This window comes from Numida meleagris, chromosome 1, assembly GCF_002078875.1.
Source record: "Numida meleagris isolate 19003 breed g44 Domestic line chromosome 1, NumMel1.0, whole genome shotgun sequence".
Classification (NCBI taxonomy): Eukaryota; Metazoa; Chordata; class Aves; order Galliformes; family Numididae; genus Numida; species Numida meleagris.
In genome coordinates this window covers 55,299,317-55,321,462 of record NC_034409.1, presented here as the reverse complement: position 1 = coordinate 55,321,462, position 22,146 = coordinate 55,299,317, and the positions used below count along the sequence as shown (strand labels likewise).

At 45.2% G+C, this 22,146-nt stretch overlaps 1 long non-coding RNA gene across 2 annotated transcripts; it reads right to left on the bottom strand.

Annotated features, from left to right (window-relative positions):
- On the bottom strand, positions 1,203-18,078 carry LOC110393788. 2 transcript variants are annotated; one of them, XR_002435198.1, is made up of 4 exons: positions 17,789-18,078; positions 12,264-12,355; positions 8,921-9,054; positions 1,203-5,492 (listed from the first exon to the last, which is right to left on the bottom strand). It is a non-coding gene; the product is annotated as an uncharacterized LOC110393788 (long non-coding RNA). The 2 variants fall into 2 exon arrangements; XR_002435197.1 differs by lacking the exon at positions 1,203-5,492 and having other exon boundaries at positions 8,387-9,054.

Here is a 22,146-nt window from a genome sequence, read left to right as displayed (position 1 = left end):
CCATCATATTCCTACAGTTATGAGTTGTGGGATGGGGTGACTTGAGGTCTCTCCAAGCAAATTTTTCCTTTGGTGGCGCTTTGAAGTCGCTGTGTAACGGAAAGAAGATCCCCGAGAGAAAAACAATGTTGTGAGCAAAAGCTGTTTAGTGTTCTAGAGTAACCATTTCCTGCGAGGAGGTTTCTTGTCCCAGCACCATCACCGTATCCCAAAATAAAAATACACAACTGGTAACTTCCCGTGCAGGCAGGCTGAGACAGCAGTGCGTGCAGGGGCACTGCAGGTCAACACCTGGCTGGCAGATGGATGCAGAGAAGCTCACTCTGTCCTTGTTTGCACTTTCCTTGGCTCTGCTGGCACTATTTCTCATTTAGCTGTACAGCTGCTAAAAATAACAGCCTTAAGCTAATAGCTTGTGTTTGTATTAGGCTGTTAAACTTGCATTGGTCGTATTGAAACTGCTGCTTATTGCCCATTTTGAGCTGAAATGAGATTCTTCGAGGTTCCCTTTTTGTAGCTGAAGTCAGATGGATAACACATTGCATTTGTGCTGTCTGCTGAGGCCCTCAGGAGCACTCTGCATAACTGTTACTGCAGTGTCAAGGAGGAAACAAAGCAGCAGTGTGGCTAATGCCATTCAAGGTATTGTTTGAAAGAGTCTGACAGATGGGTACCAACCTATGTTTATTTCTCTGTAGAAGTTAAAGCAATGGAAAATATCTGTGAGCTCTGTGCTCAGGCAGCTATTGGGCTTGTTTCAGAGCCTTGGGCCAATTGAAGTGCAGTCGTTAGGGATGAGAGTTGGGAAGGAGGCTGGGAAATATGTCGGGGTCCACGCGTACCTTTCAGCTTGGGAAGCTAACGAAGAACGTGTGTCAGAGCAGGAGCCGGAGCCCTCGCTAGGCTGGGGACACGTGTGCGAGCCATCATTGGGGTGTGCTCTGAAGTACCTTTGAAGGGAAAGTCATAGTGGAAATCAAAGCGGCCTGAAAAGAGAACTGGTGGGGAAGTTGCCATAAAATACCTTGAAGTGATGTCTCTGCTTCAGACATGCTGTCTCCGACAAACGAGGCGGCAGAAAAGTGACGCACTCCACAAATGATATTTTCTTGTATTGGGAAGAATGGAAGTGACTTACACACATATCTTTGCAGAGCTTTAAAACTCACCGTTGATACAGATTTATTTTTGCTTTTATCTGCTGCTCTCATTTTTCCCTTTGTTTCTTTGCAAGGTTTTTGCAGTGTCAGACTTGTCTTAGGGAGTTCTCCTAAAAGCATGTTTTCACCAGTCCCCAAACCATACAGCTTGTGGGAAAGGCAGGCGAGTGCAATTTCTCACCACACAAGAGCTATGGTTAAAGAAGCTGAGCTGTCACGAAGCTGCTGCCTTCAACAAAAACCATGGAAGGTTGCGAGGATTTTTGTTTGTTGGTTTTCGGCATGACACATAACTAAGCGGAACTCACAGCCACTGGATGAGCCTAAAAATATAACTGTACTGAAAAACATGAATTGTATGCATGCAGGGTGAGGGATTAACACAGTGACCACCTCAGGCCGTACTTTCCAATTTGGGATATTCTATGACCGTATGAACATACAGGAATCATCCTTCTGTATACTCAAAGTTTTCATAACAGCTTTTCAATATATTTTGTATTATTATTTTTATACACATGGGATTTTATAGCCTTTACCTTCTCATCTTGTTCTGGGAGATAGGACATCAGATCCTGTCAGGGTCAGTTCTGGGGCACTGCCTTTCAGCAGCCTTAACTGAGCCAACAGCATATCTTCTCAAAAAGCAGCCCAACGTAATAAGGGATGAACTTAAACTAATCCCATGTAAATCATGCTGATATTGAATTCAGTATCTTTCCAGAGTCTTGAATTGTTGAACAAATTGAAGTGGCATCTTTTTCTGCATCTCCGCAATGCGGAAGTTTTATACTTTAAAATATACAAAGAAATGTTTCTGAGTGAAGCGTTTGCTTTGCGAAGATTTCCTTTCCCCACCAGTTGTTGTTAGCCCTGCAGCTTATGTGCGAGGTAATCCGTTTCCATCTTGGAGTCATCCTGACACCACACAGATGTTGCAGAGCACATTTGTATTGTTGCTAAAGAGCGTTCTGTTTTCCTCCGTCGGCGCTGCACATTGATCCGATGGTGCTGTGCAAAGATGGCATTATCCTCTCTGACTGAGATCTTCCAGCCATGAGCCTCTGCACACAGCTGTGGGGAAGTCCTCATGTGTCTGCCCTGGCTGCTACATTAACCACAGGGGACGCAGAAGGATTATAGTAATTGTCTCTGGAGGGTGATTAGTGCTGGCAGCCACAAGCTCAGTTCTTCTGCACTTGCTGCTGCCACACTTCATGGGGGAAGGAATGCTCCCTAGCTGGCCCTGCCTCATGGAATCACAGAACATCCTGAGTTGGAAGGGACACCAAGGATCATAGAGTCCAAACCCTAGCTCCACACAGCACTGCCCAAAATCCAAACCCTATGTCTGAGAGCGTTGTTCAAATGCCCTATGAACTCCAGCAACCCGCGGCCATGCCCGCTGCCCCGTGCAGCCTGTTCATGCCCACCGCCCTCTGGTGCAGAACTCCCTAACCCCCAGCTGCCCCTCCCCTGACACAGCTCCATGCCGTTCCCTCGGGCCCTGTCACTGCCACAGAGAGCAGAGCTCAGCGCTGCCCCTCCGCTCCCTATGAGGAGCTGCAGCCGCCGTGAGGCCTCCCCTCAGCTCCTCTGTTCTGGGCTGAGCCAGCCAAGGGCCCTCAGTCACTCCTCATGTGGCTTGACTCCCATACCATTTGCTGTCTCTGCAGCCCTCTGGACTCTCTGTAATAATTTTACGTCCTTGTTATGTTATGGGCACCCAAAAGCCACACAGTGCTCACAGGCAGTCTGGCCACCCGGGTAATGGGACAGCTCCAGGTCAGGGAGCCACCAACAGCTGCTGGATCACTGTAGGAATTCTGTGCACACCACAGATTTGTGGAGAGCTGTCAGAAATTTCAGCAGCTTCTGTCCTCTTGATTTCTTCTCATGTTTGCTGGTGAGCCTTAAATCCCACAGACAGAAACGTTTGGTAGCCTTCGACCTTTCTTGTGGTGGGTAGAAATATAGAAATTTTTGGCTTAGTGCTTAAGGGAATAGAGACAAAGAGACATATCTTGCCCTTGAAGATCTTTGTTGTTATGTTTTAAACAAAATCTAATTTGAACTTTGCATGGTGTGGAAGCTTGGCACAGAGAACCAGCTTTATCCACCTGATGTGCTCCCATTCCTCACCACCCAGCTTGACAGCAAATACTCAGAGGAAGATGCAAGCTGGCAGACAGTCTTCCTGAGGCTCAAGTCTTCAACTTGCTTTTTCATTCTTTTTCTTTCCATGGCTCTGGTGCTATAGAATTTGCACATTGAGGAGAGGGGCTTCTCACACTGAGGCAAGTCAGAACTGGAAACATAGTGCAGATTTTTGTGTTATTTGTACTGCTATGTCAGTATCAGCAAAGATCCAAGCCGAGCTTGGCGCATAGCAATTCCAGTCACGGTCCAAATTTCTAGGCCATCTTGGGCTTTGTGCAAAGTTTGGAAACAGCAGATACAAGGGTCTAAGGCAGGTGAGATATCTTGCTGCCTGGAGGTACTGGTGTCTTCTCACACATGATAGCAGCAGCTTCTACTACCACTTAAGGGAGATTCCTACCTTTTAAATGGCCAAAGACCAACAAGGCCCATCCAACCCCAATGGGGTATGAAGTCTTGGCAGAATTGGTGTGTTGTAATTAAACATATTTTTGTGGAGGTGGGTTTCTGTGTTCTGTGTGGAGATGAGCCATCTCCAAGGATCAGCCGCTTAATCCTGTTGATCGGAATTGAGAGTTTTTGCTGTGAAGGCACCAAACTAGATCTAGTTGGCAATAGAAGCTGCCATTCTGATGGGAAGAGAAGCCAAGTTGGGAATGGCTACAGGAATTGATTTAATTCTCACATAAGGCAATACCCTATGTCACAACATTGTGCCATGCAGAAATGCTTGAGCTCCCTTGAAGTTACCTCTGCTTCCTAGCCTGGGCAGGGCGCTTGGCTGGCTTGGCTGTACCACAGTGGCTGCCCAAACACAGGGCTCTCAAAGCTCACTAAATACCTCTTTGTGGTACTTTGTTGTGCTGATACATGATTTTTTTCAGAGCACAGGCAGAGCTGGAAGAGAGGAATGCTGCGGTATGCTGGGAATGGGAAAACCACATCCTCGGTTGGGCAAATCAACACACTGATTTTGATGTCAGCTACATCAGGTAGGGGATTTGGCTCCTACCCTACTCTCAATACCTGCGGTTGATCCTAAGCTGATTTTTTCCAGCCTTTCTGTCATAACTTGTCTTTACAGGACTATCAGTATGTTGTTGCTAGCAGGAGGCATTTTTTCCCTTTAACAGACTCTAAAGACCAAAACATCTAAACCCCTAGGACTTGTTAATTGAAGTCATAGTCAACAAGCATAAAATTGCACACAGCTACCCAAAAAGGGTGAGACTGAACTTGTCAGTGTGTGCGATTCAACTTGCATTTTAAATCATATCTATTAATAACTAACTTGTTTACAGAAAACAGACCAGGTGAGCAGTTTAGAACTTTACAGCACTTTTTTTTTTGGGGGGGGGCATTTTATGGGTCCTACAAGAAATCACTAGCTTAGTACAAGTCCAGAGCATTCACAATTTGCAGCCTGGCACATAGACAAAGCATTCTGTGAGATATGGGCATTGGCTGAGGAAAGCTACATTGCACAGGCAGAGCCCTCTCTTCAGTAGTTACATGGATGTAGAGCGTTGTTTGCTTTTGTGTATGGAATTAAGAGATTTGGTTACAAAACCTATGAAACAGTTCTGTGTGAGTGTTAACTGAGGAGAACGAAATCTTGTTTTACGGAGGATATATTTGTATCTGTTTGAACAATGCTGATTCTTCAAAAGAAAAAAAAAAGTGTTGCTATTCAGAAATGGAAAATGACATTATTATTCACAGTGAAAAATCTCATCGCTGCGCTGATAACTGTTGACAGGTACTTGTCATGGCTGTGCTCCGTGATGTGCTAATTATTCTGAAGTTCAATCAGGAGGCATTTTGTGTTTTCGTTTCAACTGTAACAACACGCTACTCGTGACACGTTGACAAGCACGTGTTTAATTGCTCCGTGGTTATCTTCCAAGCTCATGTGTTTTCCATTTAGTTTGTGAAGAAAAGATGCGTAATTAGCTCCGAGGCTACAGGGTGTGTTGCTCGCTGTTGTATCTTCATTCTCTCCTTGGTGGTAAATACAGAATGGTGACAAAGATGAAAGACCATCTCTGATGCTGAATGTTACCTCAGCTGGACTGTAAAGGTGGAGAGCTCCGGCTGATCTTGCAAGTCATGGGCACGAAGCAGCTGTGGTGAGACCCTGCCCTCCTCCTCAGCTTCTCTCTGCCTCACTTCCTGTTATAGGTCAAAGTTCAAAAGGATCCACATTAATTAGACATTAAAAAGGCTGCCTAGCAAATATCTGGGACACACTGTTATCAGTACTGCCTGTTGTCTTTCTAAGTGTAACCGGAAACAGAGTTGGGCTGCCGCTCAGCTGAATGTCTCTTTCCCCTACACTTGGTGGGATCTGGATCTAAATATCACAGGAATCGACTCTGCAGGTACAAAATCCACACCTGTGTTTAGATACTGAGTCTTGCCTGTAGGAGGAAATCGGGACAGGCGTTTTCCCAGCAGTGTCCGAGCTGTTAGTAGCTGTTAGCTGTGTAGGCCTGGACTCGGTGACTCGGTACTGGTGTCTTGTCCTGCCTCTTATGGACCTGCCCCAGCATTCTAAAGCATGGTGATGAGGCAACTCACAGAAGACTAAGCTCAATGCGAATGTTATTTGCAGTAATTCCAGTTTTCACTGAAGCTGAAAGCTGCCATGTTGAATCCAAACACGGAGAGCTTTGAGGTGAGGATCAGGAGGAAAAACCATCAGGATTTTCCCGCCTTTATCCCTTGCAAGAATATTCTTCAGTTGCTCCTCTAAATCAGGCAGAAGAAAGCCCATGGGAACATAAAGCCATCTGCATAAATAAAGGCATTAGGCTGGCATCAATCAGGATTCATTATGTGCTACTGTACAGAAATGTTAATTGTAACTTTTTTAAAAAAAAATACATTATATAAACTTGTTTAAAGACACGTTAATCTGTCTCTTCAGTCAGAAAATATTGTAAGTACAAATTAGTTTGTGTTTTTTTCCTGCATGGGTAGCAGAGCCCCTGAGATTCAGAGGCACATGAGACCACCCCAGAGCGACCACTGTGCAACCTGGCTTGCTTTCACCCTGTTGGAAACCATCTAGGTCTGAAGCACAGACGCCTCTTGCAAACAGAGCCATACTTGCTGAAAACCTTTGTGACTGGGAGAAACAATGAGCTGGTGATAAAAACCATGGCCGTGACCTTTCCTGCTCCACCTGGAAGAACCAGGTGTGTGGCTGTGACTCTGAAAACTTCCTTCTGCTCTCCTCATCAGTGCTGTCACCCCTGCTGGCTCGGCAGGCTCAATAAGCTCCATCACAAGTTTAACACACTTGTTTGAAAGGAAGATGGGTTAGGTCGTGCTGTATCAAGGTGAGTACAGGAGCTTGCCTTCTGTTTCTTCTGTGGTGTTCAGTGATTGAGCATTAACAATTTTAGGATAATTTAAATGTTCAAGGACAGTTCTGTCTCATTAATTTTCTCTCTGTTTAGAATTCAGCACAGCCAAACTGTTCGAAAAACCCTTCAATCAAGCTGTCATCTTCTCCCTTTCCACCCGTAAACTTATAGTTCCCAGCCTTTCCTTGGCTAAGCCTCCTGTGCTCCAACCTGGGAAGAAAAGCAGAGGCTCATTGGAAAGGGGCAAACCCTGGGACTAAATTTCAGTATGCCTTCACTATTCAAGTTACAGGCTTATGGAATATCAGCTTGCCAAGATCCTCCAGCAAAAATTATGCAGCCAAATTTTAGTATTTATAGCCTGTTTTTCCCATGTAGCCTACTCTAGGGAAAGTGCTTTAGCAGGAGATTGGACTAGATGATCTCCAGAGGTCCCTTCCAACCCCAGCAATTCTATGATTCTGTAAAATAGATACCAGAGAAAAAATTAATTAAAATTACCACAAAGAAATCAGACATATCTGCCATGTTTCTTTCGTTGCTGGTACAAAAAGCCATCACTGTGGGATGACAGACATCCTCATCTGAGCCTTCTGCTTTTCTCTTGACATGACCATAAAGTTATTCTGTTCTGCTTTCATGCCTCCTGATGCTAATTTCTTTAAAAATAGCTTTTCTCCTCCTAAGATGAAGTCAAATACTTTTGATATGTAGCCTCTTACTCTGGTACTTGAGGGAAAACGCATTCATTTGTTTTCATTGACTGCTACATTGGCAGTGATCACACTGTGGATGTACAAGTTATTCCCTGCTTCCCTCTGCGCTGTAAACATTTTTGCATACAATAGCTAGTGAAATGAATACCTTGTGGGAGAATTAGGGAACGTGAAATCTACCCACGTAACTGCCCTGTTTCTCATGTGACATATACAGTTTTATGTCTTTAGCTTGACCAAATTTGTCTTACAGTCTTAGTTTCCTGTATTGTGCATTCGTCTGTATTTATTAGACAAACAAGAAAGCAGCACGTCTCATCTGTACGCAGGAGTGACGCCCAGGCGGATGGAAGGGAGCAGCTTCAGGAGCTGTGAACTTGTTGTACATCTTTATTTTACATTAGGGTTTTTTGAGTGTGTGTGTGTGTGTTGGGGTTTTTTTTTTTTTTTAATTCCTTTAAGCTTGTGGATAGACAATGGCCTTTCTGAGCAGCACTCTGCATCAAAGCAGATGGTCGAAGGTGCCCAAGTTTCTATACACACACAGCAGACAAGCAAGCCTGAAATTAATCAAATTTTATGTCCATTGTGCTGCAAGAGTAGAAAATATGAGCGTTATGTCAGAGCACTGGGGAGAGAGAGCTGCCATACTCCAGAGATGGCAGAGCCACAGATATGGATAAACTGAGGTTTGTGTTGCTACAGCTTGTTCTATACCTGTTCTGCATATGAATGGAGAGCCTCAGTCCCAGCACTTATCAGTTTGGCACCCTTCCTGCATTTAAATATTACTTTGTCAGGGCTTTAAGCTCTTTAAAGTGTAGTGATTGCTGTTTTCCAAACAAATGACTACTGAACACAAGGAGAGTGGCCTCTCTCAGCCAGTCCTTGTGTTGGCCTTGTGGGGCTGTGCTGGCATGGATGGGCAGTGACAAGTATCCAGCAGGTGCCTGATTTGTAGGCTGGCTCTTCTGAAAAACAGAAGGTAGAAGCATTCCCACTATTGTTACCTATGGTGATATTGTTACCTATGGTGAATTGATCAGATCAATGGGTTTTTATTGAAAGGGAAGTAAACTATGCAGTTGCTCCTTGAACTATACGTAGCTTGCTGTAAATGCTTCTGATGTGCCAAACCTAGCACTTTTGAGTTATATTCCACTCTATAAATAAATGTTCTGCAGTAGCTCAGGTTAGTTACATATGTATGCTCATAAGATTTACACCATTTCTCAAAGAAAGTTAGGAGACACAGCATATTTGTAGTAAAAGCTGGAATATTTCCCTTCCTCATAAATATTTAAGTTGTTTTCTTAATGGATGCAGTACCAGTAGATGTCAGCTTACTTTTATCTATATTCCATTAACTTAGGCTTAATAGAAAAGATTCTCGCTGAGTTTGTTGGGAAAATAACATTTTCTATGCAAAATAATTAGAAGCACATCCTTGGTTTATCAATAAATGTGTTTAAATTGCTTTAGGGGGTTGGAACGAAACCCAGCGGTATCTCACCATGAAGATGCTGAAGCAGAAAGGTAATCTCAATGGTGGTCATTGTGCTTTGTAGCAAAAGGCAGATCTGCGATTAAGGATTCCCACCTGGACACTCCATCCTACGTCCTTGTAATGGAATGAACCTGGAATTGCTTTTTTCAACATATTACAAACAGAAAAAAAAAAAAAAACATAGCTGCATTTATGACCGTGGAAAAATGGCAGATGCCCCCCCAGATTTTAATGTAGTCGAGGCCCAGACTTTCAGCTGCGAACTCCAAAAATGGGGATGAGTTAGTGAAAGAAATGCAGGTAAGCAAGGACTCTTCAAGTTACTCAGAGACTATCAGTGAATAAATACCAGAACAGTTCTTAAAAGTAGCTGGATTACATGCTAATTAGGACCCTATTTAGTGTGGCAGTGTTCACAACGAATATTTTCCTGTCCCATTTTATAATAAAAGTCTCAGCAGCACTTATAGTATTGTCAATATAACGTCTTGTTTGTTAGTGATATAAGGACTGATTTCTATTTTTTTCTAAACTAGCCTAATTTTGTTAGACAGAAACAAAGATGTAGTTATTAGGATACAAGACTCATTGTGTAGATGTAGCTTATTTCCCTACGAATCAAAATAAAGTACGTGAGCACAAGCCAGCCCAAAGCTGAATCAAAGGAGAGTTTCAATGACACTGCAGTCTTTTAGCTTGGTCTTCTGAAAGCATTCAGAATGAGAGGTAATTGTTCTGTCAATCAGGTTTAAATGTGGATCATCACTAATGAAGGTAGCTGGGACACTTTCAACCTCGCCAGCTGTATCTGGTCAAAGTTACTGGGTCAAGGACTTGCACATCAGGCAAAGATTCATCTCCCCTTGCCTCAGACATCTAAAAGTGTGCTTCTAATCTGGGCTGGGTATCAGGCTCTCTTCTACAGTTGATGGAGAGAAAGAAAGGATGAGAGGGAGGCAACTCCACAAGACATTTCTTCCCTCTTTTCTTAGGCATCTTAAAATGAACAGACAGATGAAGTGACTCTCCCTGTTCTGCTAACACAGCCATAGACAGGCTCTTGGGACTGGCCGCAAATACAAGTTGTTTGCTTAAATTAAGAAAATAAAAACTTTTAACTATGGCATTAAGTAATCTGTGGACTGACTGTCTCAGACAAGAACAAGAAAAATCTTCCAGGCTCTTAAGGCAGGAGGACACCTGTGCTGGCCTTGTACAGCTGTTGTCTGGTATTGGGAATTGAATGCTTATAGCAGCATCAGCTTATCAGTAGGGTCAGTAGTATGTTCTCATGGCTGCATGTTTAATCTTATTCAGGATGCTTCAAAGTGAATGTTGAAGACAGTGTTCCCTAATGTGAGAGCCGGGGAACTAGCTTGTGTATTTTGCTTTCTTTCTTTGTCTTGTTTTTTTAATCCTCATCTTCTCACCTTACACACCTGACTGATGCTGAACATAGCCCATCCCGTGGGGAATGTAACATTCATTTTTAGAAGGGAAATGTTCTTGCAATCATAAAAAATTGATAGCTATCTGAAGCAGCAGTTAATCTTGTATGAGAACTGCATCATTAACCTACAGCACAACGTCCACATTATGGACGCATCTATAAATGGGAGAGGGTGTGGACGTCAGTTTCTAATTTCCTTCTTGCAGAGACTCATAAAAATCACAGGGAAAATGTTGCCTTTGACATACTGCCATGCCAGTCCTCTGCTTCTTCAGCTCCTTTCAGAGGAAGGACGGTTTTCTGTGGCCATGTCAGAGGAGTAGGACAGAGTAGTGACCTTCGTGCGCTTCCTTAGGCAGGTGGGTGACTTTGGGATCTCTGTATGGATGTGGACTCATTTCAACAGTGCAGAACTATGGCTAAATTTGTCCAGCTATGAGATCTTTCCAAGATGACCTTGTGTCTCATGGAATCATAGAACATCCCAAGTTGGTAGGGGCCCATAAGGATCATTGAGTCCAACTCCTTTTCATATAATTGCCAACCCCAAATGTCTTTGTAAAGGAGCTAGAAGGTCACAGCTAGCAACCTGGCTCTCAGTTACATACAGACTCAGTGGAGGTTGTTGAAGAGGAATATCACAAGCTAGAGGAAGTGGAAAAGTTTTGATATAGGCTCCCAGCATTACTGCGGGTGGGTGCCTTAAGACAGTGACATTGGCTGGAAATGTAAATAGTGAGAAGTGGTAGCCGAGCATTTGCTGACACCAAACATCTTGTCGAGTTGTGTGTGTATGTCATTTACATATAACCTCAGAGGTGTTTCCTGGTAAGACACAATCTGCTTGCCATTCTCCTAGTCTGAAAAGGATGGTTCCAGTGCCGTGGTTTATTTCTATGGTCTTATACGTTCTTCAAGCACATAGGTGAGTTGATCAAAAAGAAATTTTCCAGAACTTGTTCAGAGCCTGCCACTGAAAGTATGTAAGGCATACTTATTTCTTAAGCATACTCCTAAAATTTCCGCTCCCCCTTGTATATTCACCATGGAAATTAATTTGGTACAGAAAAGTTATTTTTGGCAAAACAGAGATCTGTCTTTGGGACGTTTCATAGTGCAACCAGTCACTAAAGCCAGACTTTGCTGTCCCAGTAGCGTACCTGTAAACAGCCAGGAGTGAATAGAGAGCATAGAAACATTCTCTCCCTAATTTTTATTTTTTGTTTAGAAAACAAACAAACTGGAAGGATTTCTTTGCTCAGGGAAGGAGAGGACTGAAAGTGCCAGTGAGAACTAAGCTCAGTGCTGGTGGCAAACGTGTGAATTACATTCAGTTCTACTGATGCCCTGTGTACATGATGTACAGAAGCCTGCTATTTAGCTGGAGCGCTCCTAACCTGTAGGAGAGATGTGTTTTCCTTACACCCCAGCTTGCCCTCCTTAACCACTGACATTTGTATTTTAAGGGACTTACAAGTCAAAGGAAGAATGAGGGACATTATGAGGCCGTACCTGTCAGGAAGCTGAAAGGGAGGACGTGCTGGGCCACAGATCCACCCGACTGTCCTCACAAGCTCTGGGTGCTGCGCTCAGGGTTGGCTGGACCCCTGTGCCAGCAGCTGTGCTCTCTGAGCCTTGTTTCTGTGGGCTGTTGATCTACAGGAAAGCCAGCCTGAGAATCTGCACTCATGTCCCATGCAGACACTGCATGTGTGCTGAGTGGGAGATGGGCTACCTCACTCTTTGTACAGTTGAAGCACAACCACGCAGGGAGTTCATGTGCTGTGTACTATAATTCACTGTCTTGCTCACTACATACAAACTTATTTTTGGGGGTACCGTAAAGGTGATATAGACTGCTGTAAGGGCAGGAAGTTCCTATCCCTACAGTGTGCTTACCAGTAATATCCTGGATCCCTGCTGTGTGCAGCATCATCTCAGCTTGCCCCCATACGTCATGTTATCTTTGTCTTGTCTTTGGCTTTTAAGTGCTGCAAAGAATAAAAAATATTATTTATTAATAGAGATCATGGTGAGAAGCTACTGCTTTGAAGCAAGACGTTATGTCAGAAATGGCATCAGCCACTTGCAGGTGATGGTGATGAAACTGCTGGGAAGAGATGGAAGGTGTCACCTGAACAGAGGGAAAAGCCCTGCTGAGTCTGTGTGCTGAGGGTTTTCTTCCGTTCATTCTTTTGTTTCCAAAATAGCTGAGGGCATCCAAAGCTGGGCTTAATCAATGTGTTTAACAGGCTCTGCACTCTACATCTATCTTAATAAGACATCATGGGAGAGTCGCATCCCAAGGAAGTTTAGAGGTCCGAATTGTATGAGCATGCTTTGTGGAGCGTGGGTTTACTCCACCACCTGCACAGCTTGTCATCTCTGAAGGGATGTGTCCAGTGCTTTACAGCTCAATGCACTCTCCAGATCTTAAATATCACAAAAGGATTAATTCCTCCTTCATGTGAGACAAGCCCGTCCATCTTTCAGCAGCAGTTGGAGCTTCACAATCGCATCTCTGTAGAAGCGGTATCTTGGTCAGAAGTGTGGTAAATGGCACATTAGTGGGTCCTGACCACCCAGCCTGGTGATTCTCTCCAAAAATCTAGTAAATATATTGTTGGCAAGGGGGCATTTTGTATTGCCAGCAAATATCTACTTGACATCAAGCCGAGACCAAGCCAAAAGTAGTTACTGAGAATTTAAGTACGTCAGCATTTTGCCTTAACAAGAAAGAGAAGACTCCTTTACCTTGCTCTAGATGGAAGCTTATTTTTCTTGTTCCAAATTAAATAAGAATGACAGAAGAAAGCATTGTGAGTTATTAGAGCTGGTAGCTCAGTCTGACCTTTTCCACTCCAAAATCTAATCCCAAAGAAGCAGGGTTCCTGGAAACCTAATTTTGCCTTCGAGGCTGATTAATTATTCGATCGTGCAAGCCTTGGCCAGCCAAACAGTTCACCTTTCCTGCATGGCTGCTGTTCCAGCTAACGATGCAGCCTCAGAGAATAATCAGTTCAGAGTTTAAACTGAGAAGCTGTAGTGAATTTCGCACATTATAACCGGATTCACTCCCACACCTGTTCCTAGACAAGAAGAATATGTCTGTATAAAAGCAAAGAAGCATATAGAATTGTGGTTTTTTTTCCCTTTTGGTGTTATAGGAAGCTACTTTGATTGCTGTTGATATGGTAGTGCATAGCCTTGTGAAAATTGCGTAATCTCCTTCTTAAAGTGGATAACACCAGGTAAAACGGGACAATTTTTTTGTCTTGACGTTAAGGCTTTTTGCAGTGCCAACAGAACAATGCAGGAACAGGTATGGCATATGTCTGACATCCTTACAGCTTCCTCAGAATTGTTCCATTCTTTGTGTGCAGAAATTTTGTCCTACTGCAGTTTGGAAAAATCTAATATTTGTTTGGAGTTTTGAGTTATTCAGTGGCTTTTCTGGATGTAAGAACCATGTATGTGCACTTACATCTGTCCTAGAAATTGTGCTTAGGTATATGGAAACTCCTGTCCCTACAAGGGTAGTGAGGCACTGGGATAGACTATCCAGGAAGACTGTAGTATCTCCAGTGCTGAAAACAGTCTTCAGGCACCCCAGGCCTGGAGCCCCAGCAAAGGAAGGATGCAGAGCTGTTGGAGCAGGTCCAGAGGAGGGTCACAAAGATGCTCAGAGGGCTGGAGCACCTCGTATGAAGGAAGACTGAGGGAGTTGGTCTTGTTCAGCTTGGAGAATTGAAGGTTCTGGGGAGACCTCAGAGAATAATTAGCTTTCAAGTACTTGAGGGGAGCTCATAAACAGGAGGGAGGTCAACATTTTACATGATCTAATAGTGATAAGACAAGGGGGAATGGCTTTAAGCTAAAACATGAGAGATTTAGGTTAGATGTTAGGAAGAAATTTTTTACTTGAAGGGTGGTGAGGCCTTGGCACAGGCTGCCCAGAGAAGCTGTGGGTGCCCCATCCCTGGAGTCACTCAAGGCCGGGTTGGATGGGGCCCTGAACAGCCTGAGCTGGTGAGGGGCAGCCCTGCCCACGGCAGAGGGGTGGAAATGGATGGGGTTTACGGTCCCTTCTAACTCAAGCCTTTCTATGATTCTATGAAACAGCTAGGAAACTGTCAAGAATGGCTTAAACTTAGTTCAATCCTGCAAAGATCTGGTCCTTTCCAACTCTGTATTCATGAACTCTGTGTAAAAAACATCCCTAGAGAAATTCAGGGATGCCCACCATCACTCAGATATTTGCTTTGCAGCCTCCCTGCAAAGAAAATCTCCTCTAACAAGAAACGTCGGTCTTGGGAATAACTTCCACTCTTCAGAATAACCCTCTTTGTAACTTGTCACACATCCATCTCAATGACTACTCCCTGTTTCTGCTGAGGGAAAAGGACTCATCTGTTTTTCTCAGTAGAAAATGTCCACATTATAAATACTTCCTTCCCCCCGCCAAAGGTAAAGGTGGGAGCTGCAAACAGTTTAAGAAAGGCATTCTGTTGAAAGTGTGCCTCTATGTATGACAATGTGGTTTGGAGAATATTCGGTTCATGAAGAAGGCTTTCTTTCTCTCAAAGGTGGCTATTTGCCTGAGAGAGAAAAATACTCTGTGACAGACTCCTCTCTCTCTACCTTCAGCATCCTGAAGCTCTTATATATCAATTCTCAACTGCTCATTCCCCCATGCTACTCTGCACTGATTGTGGCTTATGGGCAAAGTTCATTCATCTGCTCCAAGCTCAAGCTCACTGTGGCCACAGCACAGACTGGAGACATTCCTTATCTTACACAATGCTTCCTGTTCTCTGCAGTGGTCCCCTAGGAAAAATGCAGAAAAGAAATCATTTTCAAAGTATTTGTAATGTCTGGGGCAAAGAAGAATTTCCAACCAACAGCCACACAACCCCAACTGTTGTCATAACTCCAAAACAAAAGCTATGTTGAGAATTGCTGTTAAATTAGTAATAAAAAAATGTATTTACTTTAAAATTACAGAGATTACCCACTAATTCCTTTTTTACACATGGTAGGGAGGTCTTTACATCCAAAGTAGTGTCACAGGACATACTGAGGAGTTTGGTAGGTGCATCTCTGCACTGATGAGGCTGTACCTTGAATACTGTGTTCAGTTTTGGGTCTCTCACTACAGGAAAGATATCAAGGCTCTGGAGTGTGTCCAGAGAAGGGCAGCAAAGCTGTGAGGGGTCTGGAGCACAAGTCTTATGGGGAGCGGCTGAGGGAGCTGGGATTGTTCAGTCTGGAGAAGAAGAGGCTCAGGGGAGACATTATTGCTCCCTACAATGACCTGAAAGGAGGTGGTGGTGTGGTGGGGGTTGGCGTCTTCTCCCTGGTAACTGTAATAGGATGAAAGGTAATGGCCTTAAGTTGTGCCAGGGGAGGTTCAGGTTGGGTATTAAGAAAAAATTCTTTTTGGAAAGAGTGGTGATGCACCAGAACAAGCTCCCAAGGAAGGTGGTGAAGTTACTATCCCTGGAGATCTTCAAGAAACATGTTGATGTGACACTGAGGGACATGGTTAGTGGCCATGGTGGGGATGGCTGGTGGTTGGACTAGGTGATCTTAGTGGTCTTCTTCAACCTTAATGATGTTCTATGGTCTGTACCTTTTCTATTGTTGGAAATATCCAAATAATTTATCACCATGGTATCTCTGATAAAAGCAGATTTTATTTGCAATTGCAATGGCGGGCGTCCTGCAACCAGGAACGCCTGCAGAAAGCAGTGTTACATCTTTTATGCCCTATTACTCAACGCTTATCTTTTCCTCCCCTGGTTCCTCATTGGCTGAGTACTTCAGGTTCACAGTCTTCCCGATGCTCAACTAAACATAGATACCGGTTGAACATAAATTGTTCCTAGCTAAGCATATATATTGCTAATTAATTAACTTCTACCACTTGCTTACTCAGCACTCAGTCATTATTTCTGGACACCTGTTCATCCTTGGATAGAGATAAGTGTGGAAGGAGGATGGGGGGGTGCATCCTGATGCCTGCCTGTTGCGTCCCAACCTACCCACAGACTGAGGCACTTCATCTTGTGTGGAGGCCCTGGCTTCTTTGATGTTTGACAAGTCTGCTTTTCTTCTGCTGAGGGTCTCTTATCCAAACAGAACAGCCTTACAGCATGCTTTCTAGTCCATAATACTATTTCCATACTATTCACAACCATTACAGTTTTACAAGTGAGAATTAATCACATAATTCAACAACTATTTCTAAAATATGTTACTGAAATATATGGTATTTCTACTTTTTCAAACTAGCTGTTTCTAAGGGCAAGTTACAAAATACGTTGTGCTCTATGTCTTTAGAACAATTCCCCTTTTTCGATATCTAATGCAGAAACAACATTCAATTCCTACGCTATGCAACAGCTGAAATGTGATGTTGATGTTCTTGTGCTCAGGTCAGGGCCTGTTTTTAAAATTTAGGAGAGAATAAGGTCACTGATGCTCTCAGATGCACTGATAGAACAGCAACGAGCAACTGAATGTACCAGAGGAAAGTTACAAAAAGAAGAGCCTAGCTGAAGGAAGGTTTTACTGTAAAGCTCTGTTTCTACAGCATCACAAGTTTCAGAGCAATGCCATAGCACAGCTTTAGCAGCTTTCAGTGTTTGTCCAAGAGGAAAGAGTCCTCAGCTCTTCCCCACCATTAAATACCACTTGGACAAAACAAGCTGACAGAGCTCCTCTAAACCTGATACAAGCTTCAGGAAGGAGGTGAAAGCAGCTTTCTTTGTCATTCTTTCACCTCTCCCCGAACCTCAAAGACCTGGTGTCTGTCACCTTCTGCCACAGTGCATGGTGGGTGTGAGTGAAGAGACTCAAACCCCAGCAACTTGAAGTGACTTCCAAGGAGCGGGTGGGGATCTAAGCAGCAGGCCTGCTTTAGTGGCTATGTTCACAACAGAGTGTCACAGGTGACTCCAGTGTGCGGTCGCTACGGGTACTGAGAGAGGCCTTCAGCGCCCCGGGCCCTCCCACAAGGCTTCCAGCGCGTTAGGGCTGCCGTAAGTCGCAGGGCAGCGCGCCTCTAGCCATCAATGCAGCCTTCAAGCTGCCGCTGACGGGAGTGCGGCGCGGCGCCCCAGCACGCCGCCAGGTGGCGCTACAACAGCGCGGGCGCGGCCGGCGGCGGCCTTGGGGCTCCCCCCGGCGGCCTCCCTGCTCCTCGGGTGCCGCTGTCGGAACGGTGTTCCCCGCTGCGGGGGAGGCCCAGGGCCAGAGCAGGGGAAAGGAACAGTCGGCCTAAAGGACGCTTGTTTTGAAAAGAGACAGTTGAGTCTAGTCCCACCCTGTGGCCATGATCTGATCGGCTGGGGTAGGCTCCCAAAAAGATGGTTTCCCCTCAGGGCCTCGTTGTCAGTCACTGTGTGTCAGCGTGCACCCACCTGGTTTTGCATTTCCAGCAGGCCACACACTGACGAACAAGCAGAAGTGACACAGAGATTTCTTATCAAATTACTGACTGCAGCATGGGCAGCTGCCAGTCCATTGGAGGAAACAAGATGGTTGTGCATGGGCTGGCTCCTCGGGGCATGCCTAGCTCCTGTGGAGCCACTGCTGCTGTCAGGGTATGTGTGGCTCAGTGACAGGGTGATGTCATAGAATCACAGAATGGCTTGGGTTGGAGGGGACCTTAAAGCCCATCAAGGTCCAACCCCCGTGCAGCCCTGCCCATGGACTGGCAGCCCATGGGGCAGGGCTGCCCCCCACCAGCTCAGGCTGCCCAGGGCCCCATCCAACCTGGCCTTGAACCTCCAGGGATGGGGCACCACACCTTCTCTGGGCAGCCTGTGCCAGCACCTCACTGCTCTCTGAGTGAAAAATTTCCCCCTAACATCTAACCTAAATTTTCCTCTTTTACTCCAAAGCCATTTTCCCTTGTCCTGTCCCTATGCATGTAAAAAAGTTGGTCCCTCTCCTGCCTGTAGGCTCCCTTCAAGCACTGGAACACCACAGTGAGGTCTCCTCACAGCCTTCTCTTCTCCAGGCTGAATGAGCCCCCCTCCCACAGCCTGTCTTCATAGGAGAAGTGCTCCAGCCCTCTGATCATCTTTGTAGCCCTCCTCTGGACCTGCTCCAACAGCTCCACATCCTTCCTATGCTGGTGGCCCCAGGCCTGGATGCAGTACTCCAGATGGGGCCTCACGGGGGCAGAGGAGAGGGGGACAGTCCTCTATCTCTCCCTGCTGCCACCTCTCTTTTGATGCAGCTCAGGATACTGTTGGTCTTTTGGGCTGCAAGCACATAGTGCTGGCACATGTCCAGCTTTTCGTCCATCAGGACTCCCAAGCCCTTTTCTGCAGGGCTGCTTTCGATGAATTCTTCTTCCAGTCTGTATTCATATCTGAGATTGGCTCATCCCAAGTGCAACACTTTTCATTTGGCCTTGTTAAACCTCATTAGAGGTCTTCTCCTCCCTGCGTGCTACATGCCACTGCAGCACCCTGAGGGCAGGGCAGCCTGGGTGATGCTGCACTACGCAGGTTGGGCCGTGCTGCTGAGGAGCCTGACTGCGACTGCTGCACTGCTGTTACAAAGGAGGAGGAAATGGCAGATGAGCAGCAGGCCACCCAGTGAGCTCTGATGTGGGAAGCAGCTCAATGAAGGGGAATTCCTGTCCCTGTCCCCGCGGAGCTCTGCATAGGCAAGAGGGCAAAAATGTGTTCATTTTCAGTCCTGAGTCCATTTTTTACATTCATTCACTGCAAGGGTCTCTGTTTTTCATTATGGTTTCCATTATAAGTAGGACTGGCCCAGGGAGGCCACAAAAATCCCAAGTGCCTGAAGGATATAGAAACAACAAGCTCTCCATCATTTTCTTTGGGGAATCTCTTTAGTAAGCCAGACTTTCCAGCATTGATTTCTCCCTGTGACTCAGAAGAAGCAATCAATACCACCCTCACCACCCCCAGTTTGTAAATTTTTATCTGATGTAGGAGATAGATGCCTGTTAGGGCAGCAAAAGTTAAGCACAGAGCAGCACTACTTGCCTAAATAAATCTAACTCAGCATCCACTCATACTACATGGGTATTGCTTCCCTACAGTTCTCGCTTTCCTCCCTAGTGGAGTAAGAAGGACAATCCCTTCTGTCTTGGTCTGCTTTAATCCCAGGTGATGTGATGGCCATAGAAGCTGCTAGTCCTGGAACTAACTGGTCTGGGATGGTCCCCTGTGACAAAGCCAGAACTAAAACTGCCTGGAATGTCTTATGCATGAATCTACAGTTGATATTCGGGATAAGAAAGGTGTTTAACCGGTCACACATGATGTCTGGAAGACAGAGCAGAATAAGCCATTTACCAAACCATCAGCTTTTGCCTGGAACTCTTTGCATCCACGTATTGACTTGCAGTTGTAAACGTGATGGGAGTGGGGCTGTCTTTTCATGTGAAGTGTACCCAGTACGAGATACTGTGATGGCCTGATCAGAGATCTGCAGTGACACCCTCAGTGATTAGCAACAATGAGCACTGATAGCAAAATCAAAGGGTGAAGAAGACAGGCAAGAAACTCATGTTCAGTATCACTTGGAGAGTAGATGAGACAGACCATAGAGAGCTTTTAAGCTGGGACTGATAATGCGTCATTGTGAAAGAGTGGAAGTAGGTAGGTGACAGAAGTTGTAGGAGAAATAGCTGAGGTTAATACAAGTTCCTTGGGATAGAAACATTTAAATGCTCTGCTCTGTCTTTCTTTTCAACTTCTTGGTAGCACAGAAGTCCTGACTCTTTCCTGAAGCATTGATGGCCATGTTTGACAGTATCCACGTCACCTGTACTTTGAAGGTAAAGGAGATGAAGTGTAGTATGTGAAGAGCTGACTTCTCAGAGCATCTTTGTAGTAGAGGTAGGAGCAGAATACAAGTCTGCTGATGACATTATTAGCAATATTAGCAGTATTAGTGTACTAGTGTTACTTCAGTAGGGAGTACAGGACAGGTAATATCTCAAGGGTATAACTGTAAAATCTCACTCCTTGTGGAGGATAGAGCTATTCTGGAACTTCAGATCCTATTTGTGTATACTGAATGCGGATATTTTGCCTGTGAACCTGACAGAGAAACAAAGAACTGTACCAACTTGCCCTTGAAAAATTGCCTTTATTAGACCAGTCTTGCTAAAATTGCTGGGAGTAACAGATTCTAAAATTGAGCTACAATTAGTCTCAAATGGAAGCTGTGACAGCCAGCCTTAAAGTGGAGAAAATTGGATTTAAGAATTGGACCTTGGGCATAGCAGGATGTCTAGGAAGTTGCTGTGCTATAGCTGATGAACTAACACGGAGCATGGATTTCATGCTGGTGAATAGCAACGTAATAAATGTTCTATGGAATCATGACAAACACAGGCTGGAGAAATGCCCTTTAAAGATGTGGTTCAGGTGAGAAAATTATTTGTGGACAAGTAATCTGCACAGGGCAAACTGAAACTCCCATTGCTACCGTCACAATTGGAATCAGCGGATGGAGTAGGAGGAAGGAAACGTTCTTTGAAATGGAGGAGTGAGAGTGCAATGGGCTTGATTCTGCAACTGCTTTTGAAGAACTTCATGTCTGCAGAAACACTTTCAGGGTCAGGCCTTAATTACACAGACACTTGAAGGACAGCTCCTCAATCAGAAAGCCCTTCAGCAATGGTAACGACATCCTTAAAGCCTGATAGGTTCTCATTCTAGGGAGACTGATAAGGAAGAGGTGGATGAAAGCGTAGGAAGTTGGAAGAGGAGATGAACACTTGGATAAATTACAGTTGAAAGGCTTTCTGGGGAATTCAACAGAACTCCTAATATCAGCTTGCTTCATTAATATAAGGAAAAAATAAACCTTTATTAGCCAAACTGCAGAATGAGAGAATCGTCAGGGTTGGAAGGGACCTCTGGAGATTATCTAGTCCAAACCCCTGCTTGAAAATACTGGGAAACAGTGGTACCAGGAGAAGGGGAAAGGGGAGGGGAGGGAGTGGCAGTGGCACTGTGGTCGCCTCGGATACACATGCAGACACAGGGATGTGAAGTGCTGTTGGGGCGAGTGCTGTGGGGGCAGAAGGACTGCGGTGACATCACCGAGCAACAGGCTGTGATGTCACTGAGTGATGCACTGTAACTGCAGCACCCTCACTGCTCATCTTTGGGCGCGGGCAGAGCCTGGCCCAGTCAGTCTCGTGCCTGGACTCCAGCTGAGCACGTGTCTGAGACCTGGCGGAGGAGCGAGCATTTGTCTTGGGTGCTGGGCTGTGCTTTGGGCCCTGCTGGCAGTGGCTCTTGGTGCCCATCCCTACAGCCATCACCTGCATCTCCCTGGCCTGCCTGGCTCACGCAACTGGGGCCCCATGGGGCGCACGTGCAGCGGCAGAGGTGAGCTGGGTGGGGACACGTCCCCCAGGGTGGCAATGGGATGAGCGCTGGGATGCGGGGAGCTGCCAGGGCTGCAGACTGAGGGACCTCTGAGGGCATGGAACACGGGCTTACACTTCTCTTTAATACCTAACTAACTAACTGAAGATCACATAGAATCTCAAATTCACATAATTGTATGTACTGGAAAGGACCTCTGGAGACCACCTCATCCAACTTCCTGCTAAGATGGTTCCCTAAAGTAGGTTCCACAGGAAAGTGTCCACGTGGGCTTTGAGTATTTCCAGAGAAGGAGACTCCACAACCTCTCTAGGCAGCTCATTCTAGTGCTATGTAACTCTCACAGTAAAGAAGTTCTTTCTCATGTTCCTCTGGAACTTCCTATGTTC